General features: G+C 44.5%; 1 protein-coding gene across 2 annotated transcripts in view; it reads left to right on the top strand.

Annotated features, from left to right (window-relative positions):
• Positions 1–1,447: 1,447 nt before the first annotated feature.
• SLC7A14 (solute carrier family 7 member 14) overlaps positions 1,448–7,340 on the top strand; it is a 107,311-nt gene continuing 101,418 nt past the window's right edge. For both annotated transcript variants that reach the window (XM_027584896.1, XM_027584897.1), the window contains exon 1: positions 1,448–1,636. The gene's annotated coding sequence lies outside the window, so the exon portion shown is untranslated. The remainder of the gene's footprint in view (positions 1,637–7,340) is intronic.

Genomic DNA, 7,340 nt, shown 5'->3' with positions numbered 1-7,340 from the left:
CCCAGGAGGTCTGACATACCCTGCAGGACTCTCATAACCTTAAATTATGGGGATTTCTCAAGACTTCAGACCTGGATGCTATTCCAAGATAGTAATGAGCTTGAGCTACGTGTACTTACCAAGACTGTCCTGGCACCAATCAGTGAGTTTTCTGGGAAGAACCAGAGCCTCTGAGCTAGAATCCACAACCTAAAGGTAGATTTGGACTGCTCCATCATAGAGAGACGGTATCAGTCAGCCAGTATTCTTCTCAAACATAAGCCCAGTGAATTTGTTTCCAAGGGTAGAGAGTTACATTTCATTAGTTCCCATGTATTCTGAGGGCTTGGACCAAAGATGCAAAAATTCATGTAGGCACTTTCCATCTATATCAGTCTACTCAATGCATGTTAAGTAATTCTTTCTCTGATGAGACCAAACATGCCTGGGTTGGTACAATCTAGTCCTCATCTTTTTGAGTTGTAACACAGTTCTGGGATACTTACTATAATGGAACCAGTGAAAAATGTAAGTCTTGTGTCTCTTCTGTCCCCTTTCAGACTGGTTATCTCTCTAACTTAACCTCACAGATGCCCCTCCCAATTTTATAGAAGATATGTGCGTTCTGCTGGCACAAATCACAGTCCTCTTGTTTTCTGAAATTTATTTCAATAAAGGCAGGAGAACTCTTATTTATTGATTTACAAATATGTGCTCACCATGCAATTTCAAGAACATTATCATTTAGAATTCTCAAAACAGTCCTGTGAGGTGGTCATTCACAGATGAGAGAAGAAAGGATAGGAGTTAAATAACCCAAGGTCACACAGACTAGAATTCCTGGTGGGTCTTCAAATCTCAAACCCACAGTCTTTCCACTCATAAGATGTTGAGAACCCAAAGATAAATTTGACCTACTTGAGCTTTGGAGAAGGAGGAGGGTCTTGTCTTTTTTAGGAAGAGAGAAGAAATCAATCTCTCCCATCCTTTCTTTCCAGTAATGCTGGGGAAGTGGAAGAAATTTAAGAGCAGCAAGGCTCAGCAAAGGAAGAGGGAAGCTTTCAGAGGGTAGGAAGCAGGTCTGGAGAGCCTGCGTTGTTCAGCGCCAAGTCCAGCAAAGGTGGAGCTGCTGGAGGATGCCCTCTCAACACACCGACACTGCAGACATCTGCCTGGTCCTGCTTTCTCAGGGCAGGGAACAGGCAAGGGACCCCCTAAGCCTTAGGACAGCCTGAGATACTGGAAGAGGCACCCGGAGGCTCAGTAGGCCATAGAGGAGTTAAGAGTGGCATATAGCTGGGTGGGTGTGTGTGTGTGTGTGTGTGTGTGTGTGTCTTGTGTGTGCGTGTGTGCGCGCTGGGAGGCGGGGGCGTCTGGAGAGAGGCCTCGGCTCAATAATGTAAGGAGTTGGGCCGCCCACGTGATTCCAGGAAGGCGGAGACAGGCGAGCTGGAGAGAGGACTGACAGGCCGTCTGGAGGGAGGTGAGGAGGGGGGCGAACTGAATAATTGAGGAGCTGTTCAGCAGCAGCGGCTGCCTCCTGCCTTCCTTTGCCACCACCACTCTGCATCAGAGTGGGAGAGACAGACTCTGGCGCTGTAAGTGCAGACGGCTAGCCACCAGTCCCTGCAGCCAGTTAATCGCCTCCAGCCCTCCGGTGAGTGAACGTCCCCCTTCGCCGCAGTCTGTCCCCCTCCGAGCCCCCTGCACCCAAACTGGACCCCCGCGAATAGGATGGTCGCCTCTTGTTGAATGAACCAGGGAGCCGGAGCCACAGGGAGGGGGGAAACAGGAACATGGCGCGGAGGCTGAGGGCGCCCTCCGGGAAGGGGTCCCTTGGAAGAAGGAGGGAGCTGGGTTGGGATCTCTTCGTATCTGGCCCGGAATGGGGCCTGGACAGTGTCCGGGGTCGGGGGACGCCGGGTTCCGACTCACGGGAGCGGCCAGGTGGGGTTGGGGCAAATGCAGCCCTGGCGCGGCCGGAGTGAGAGGCAGAGGAGGGAGCCTCGAGCAGTGTCCGGGTCGCCTGGGTCTCCACAGATGCCGGGCCTGTCCTTTCCTCCCTGCCTTGTCACACGCCCGGCTCCCGCAGCTAGGTTCTCGGCCTCGGACTGAGCCCACGGAAAGAAAGGAACGTTTTTTTCCGGCCGTAGCCGGAGGGGAGGGCGGAGACAACGTCTGTCCTTTTACCTGGGAGCAAACTCTTCAAAAGGACTCCAGCTCAGCCCGATACCCAGACCAGGCTGGTGCGCTACGAGGGGCATCTGTCCCCAGAGAGTGGTGATACGCGGCGGGGCAGCGAGAAGGACGTGATGGGAGAAATGTCCTGGGAAGCTCTCTGGCCAGAGCGGGCAGCCCGGGGGAGAGGATTCTCGCCTACACTTCACCGTGTCTGAGCCTCCTCTCTTCCCCCATCCCAAATACATCAGTTTCTTACAAATCCAGAGCACCAGAGTAGGGCAGTGTGGCCTCGCGTGATACAGTCCCAAACCTCCTTCTCCCACCAGAGTCATCCCCCAAGTGTATTTTATATTGTGATGGAAAAGTAAGATAGAAGTCACCACATGACTAGAAGCAAAGGGAAAGCAGGGGAAAGATGGAAGGAAAACTAGAACAGCAGGGCTCTCTCGCCTGCTCCTGGCACTCCTCACCCCACTACCTGTGCGAGGCTCCATTCAGAGTTCTGCCTGAACTGAGAGTCTCGAACTGGATGCAAATTTAAAGGAAAAACTTGGGAGGGGGAGCAGGTGGGATCTCGTCGGAGTGGCGGGGCCAGTCACTGGAATGAGTTGGCCAAGGACCACAGAGTGTAAACCCGCCTGTCCCCCAGGGTAAGGGGTTCTGAAGAACATCTTAGGCAGCAGAGCAGCTCCAGGGAGGAGCCTGGGCCGCAGAGCCTACGGCTGGGAAGGGCGCTGTCCGCGGTGCTGAAAGTTCGGCGAGGCTGGGCGGTAATATTGCGGGGCAACTGGCGGCTCGCTGCTTGCCAGCGTTTCCCGCAAGCAGAAACTGCCTTAGAACCATGTAAAGGAGGATCATGTGGAATAAGCGAGCTGGAGAGACAGGTATAGGTGCTCTGTGTTCCCCGGTTCTCTGCCTTCCCCCGGACTCCTCTTGGAAGGAGGTTTTCTGGACTCCTGGGTAGAGGAGCAAGGAATGTGTGTCACTCCAGAATCCAGCTTTGCTAACTTCAGGTGGGAATAAGACGTGTGGCTCCACTTTCTATGTCCCTCTGTCAGTGCGGTGAATCTTCCTACTGGTAAACTGTTGGAAAAGCAGTAAACACTTCTGTGACTTTCAGGAACCAGAGAACTGTGAGGCTACCAAAAGAAGAGGCTTCGTTAATGGAGTGGCTGGGCTGTCTATTTATGGCTATGGTTTTTCTCTCTTCAGCACCCTTCCCTCCCCACCACAGATTGTTTACATCCTCTAGATATAGATCTCTAAGCAGCCCTGCATGGTTGTTTCCTTGACTAGTCTTTTATATTATGGGTAAAATGGGAAAGAATTGAGCCAACTTGGGGAGACCAAGTTAAGAAAATATTTACTGAACACCTACTATCTGCTGGGTAATATTATCTCATTTAATCTTCATAATGGTTGCTAACTATAAATATCACAAAGGTTAGAAAACTGAAGTTAGATGTCTTGAATTCAGAGCTTGGATTCAAATTCAGATCTGCTTAACTACAAACTCCAAGCAATTTTCATACCCTCATTTTGGCATTTGGCCTTGGAGAGCTGTTATTGGAGAATATAGCAAAAGAATGTCAAAAGAGGAAGGTCTACGTTCTTTTTCACACACACTACTCTCTTCCAACCCTTTCCTCTTTAATCTGTTCACCCACCCACTGTCACTCACTCCCACCATACCAACTGCTTTTGTGCATGTTGATTGAGATACCCCTGTTCACACAACTTGAGCTTTAGGATTACAAAAACAAGTTAGAGGACTAAAACAACAAGCTTTCCTGATAGAGCAGCAGGGCTTCATGGGATCTGGAGGACTAGAGCCTACACGTGCTTTGATATTTAGAATTATACTCCTGACTTTTAGGGCTGGAATAACCTTAAAAGTCATTCAGCACCATGCAGATCACTGTTTTACAAGAAGAAGAATTTGGGGACCAAAAGACCATTATTAGTCTAAATCTCATGATTGAAAAGTTAGGATTGGAACCCCATTAACTCTATTCTAAGGTCAGTGTCCTTTCCACTACCCTCATGGTGACTCAAATATTCTTCCCTGCTTCTTTCTTTGGTTATCTTTGACAAGAACATCAGCATCAGTAAACTACATTCAGTAAAAAACCACAAATACAAATACCTAAAATACAAACACTCATGTTACCTTCCTATTCTTTTCCCCTCTGGTCTCACTGTTTCAGTGCTGTCTGGCCCAACATACCGGACCCACCTTCCTCACCATCAGTTCTCACTATGGTAGCAATTTGCAAATGGGGATGGGGCTATGGCATTTCTCTACTTGCCTTTGTGTTGCCTGTATTTCCTCTTCTATGGTCTATTCCCAACAAAATAACTTTTCCAAAAGAAATTATCCTAAGCACCTTCCTATGTTCTCACAGGTACTTGGAAGAGGCCTTAAAAAGATCTAGGCAGAATTATATGATCGTTGTAAGTGCTAATATCAATCAACTGTGGGGCACTATCATAGGTCCTTTCATAAATAATTTCTTCGAATCTTCACAATTCTGTCAAGTAGATCATTTCATTAGAGGTGGTCCTAGAGTTCTAGTCCACTCTAACATGCAGCAGATCTGATGTTCTATGTATTTCTTCTTGCTTCTCTTTCAGCCCCTAATAAAATCCCAACTTTATTAATTGGATTCTTATAACCCTAATAATTACATTGGCAAGGAGGAAATTTTTATACTGAATTGAATTGTTCTATCCTGCTCCAATATGTAAAGTTTAGAAATTCAAATTCAGTTCAAATGGTAATGTTCTGTTCTTTTATCTCAATATTTACCACAAAATATTCTCCCTTCATGTGTTATCTTTTACTTAAAGATCCCTATATACTTTCTTAATTCTAATGTTAACATTCTGCTTCAAACCCCATCTATTACCAAGACACAACTCATAACTAAATACATAACTTCTATTGTACCCTCACAGAGTGATCCTGCAAGGATGTTGTTGCTGGGATGCTCTGGGCCTGTAAACCATAATCTCAAACTGTCTAGAACCACTCTGCCCAATATGGTATCACTAGACACATGTACATTAAGATTTAAATTTTAATTAATTAACATTAAAATCTTCAATTTTTAAATCACACTAGCCATATTTCAAGTGCCCAATAACCATATGTGGCTAATGGCTACTTAAATGAACAGTGCAGATATAGAACATTTTCAGCATTGCAGAAAGTTCTTTTGGACAATGCTGCTTTGGAAAGTGCTAAAAACATCCTCACGGCAACTGAGAACTTGGAACCGGGAAGAAGAACTGGACACTTTGCTTTGAAACTTCTGCCAAGAAAGGAGGAAAAGCCACTTGTGGCCTAGGACACCCCCAAAAGCCCAAATAGCCTCAAGACAATAAGGCTAGCAAGGAGAATATATGTCTCACTAAAGGAGCTGGCGACTATGGGATTTGCTTCATATGGATTCCATTTTACCATGGAGTAAAACCATGAATGGGTCTTGCTGGTTTCCTGGATTCCAGCTTAGAAATAACCTGGAAGTTCTTATTCAAAATTCAAGTTTTATACATATATATACATATATATATACATCACATATACATGTAACAACATGTATATATATGTGTGTGTTTATGTGTTTATGTACGTGCATTTTGTCTTAGTAAGTATAGTATGATAAATATAGAAAGAATACAGGACTTGGAGATAGTAGTAAGTGTGCCACATACTATTTGGTGACATTATAAGGCCCTCTAGAGCTCCATTCCTTCATTTGTAAAATGGTGATGAGAATTGCAACACCCATCTCAAAAGGTTATTGTGAGACTCAAAGTATAGGTAAATGAAAGTACTTTGCAGAGCGCATGATTGATATTTACTTATATACTATTTTATTATATAGTATACAAATATATAGTATATATTTGTATACTATACTGTATCTACAAGAGATCTTGATAATCTCATGTAGATATAGTATAGTATATAAAAATCTCATGTAGATACAGTATATAATCTCATGTAGATATAGTATAGTATATTTAAAAAAAGGGTAGTTTAAACTGAATGCATTTCTGAATGTTTTTAATCCCAGATAAATAAATTTTGCTTTTGTTGTCATTTTTCCCTGAAAAGTAGAATGCTGAAGAAAAATCTTTTTGGTTGTTGAGATTTCTTATTGGTTAATTTCTATGAACTGAAATACTGTTTATTGCTCATGGTTTACTTTATTTCGCCCTGAAAATTTTCCCTTTTCCAGGAAAAAAAAATACCTAGGAAGTCTCAGTGGTTCTGAAACAGCATTTACCCTTTAACTAAAAGGTTTTTTTTAAAGAGCACGTGCGTGAGCGAGTGCAGGAGCAGGGGGAGGGGCAGAGGGAGAGGGAGACAAGCAAACACCCTGCTAAGCAGGAAACCTGATGCAGGCTCAATCCCAAGACGCTGAGATCACGACCTGAGCCAAAAATCAAGAGTCAGACACTCAACCAACTGAGCCACCCAGGTACCCCTCTTTAACTAATAGCTTTAAGTCAATTGTCAGTAATTAGCCTGTCATGACAATAGTGGTTCAGATAATAGAAAAAGTATTATTGATATTCTTCAGCATGGGTGGGTGAAGGAGATGATTTATTGAGCCTCTACCCATCTCATGAGTTGATAAAAACAAAAATAATTCTATTTCATGCATTGATTAACCTAAAATAAAAGTAAAGACTATCAGTTTGACTGAATTCTTAAAGTTATATTAAGAATGCTGACCTTAAATAAAGGATCTTTACACTATCCCTTCTCTAAGGTAAAATCTGTTGGGGGTCATAAGTGGAAACTTAACTTACTGACAGGGGGATAGGGAGGCCAGAAGATCCAGGGCACTATGCAGCTATTCTCCACCACCTCTGAACCTTAATCCATACCTTTTATAGAACAAGGGGCATTGTGGTGAGGTCAAAGGGTAGTTATCTAAAGTGACACCACCTGTGTGCCAGTCATCTCTATTCATCATCTAAAGTGGAGACTTCTGTGTGCCACTTTAGGGACAATCAGAACAAGCCTTCCCATATTCTGACCAAGGCACATATTAACCTCCAAGGGGCCTGAACACTTAGCCCCAAGGAAGGTCACTGCATAGGCATGAACAAGATGAAAGGCCAAAGATGGAGTCAATGTTGACAGCACTCCTACAACTTAGCTA

Source organism: Zalophus californianus, chromosome 1 (assembly GCF_009762305.2).
Source record: "Zalophus californianus isolate mZalCal1 chromosome 1, mZalCal1.pri.v2, whole genome shotgun sequence".
In the NCBI taxonomy this organism is placed as follows: Eukaryota; Metazoa; Chordata; class Mammalia; order Carnivora; family Otariidae; genus Zalophus; species Zalophus californianus.
This window is presented reverse-complemented; position numbering and strand designations above follow the sequence as displayed.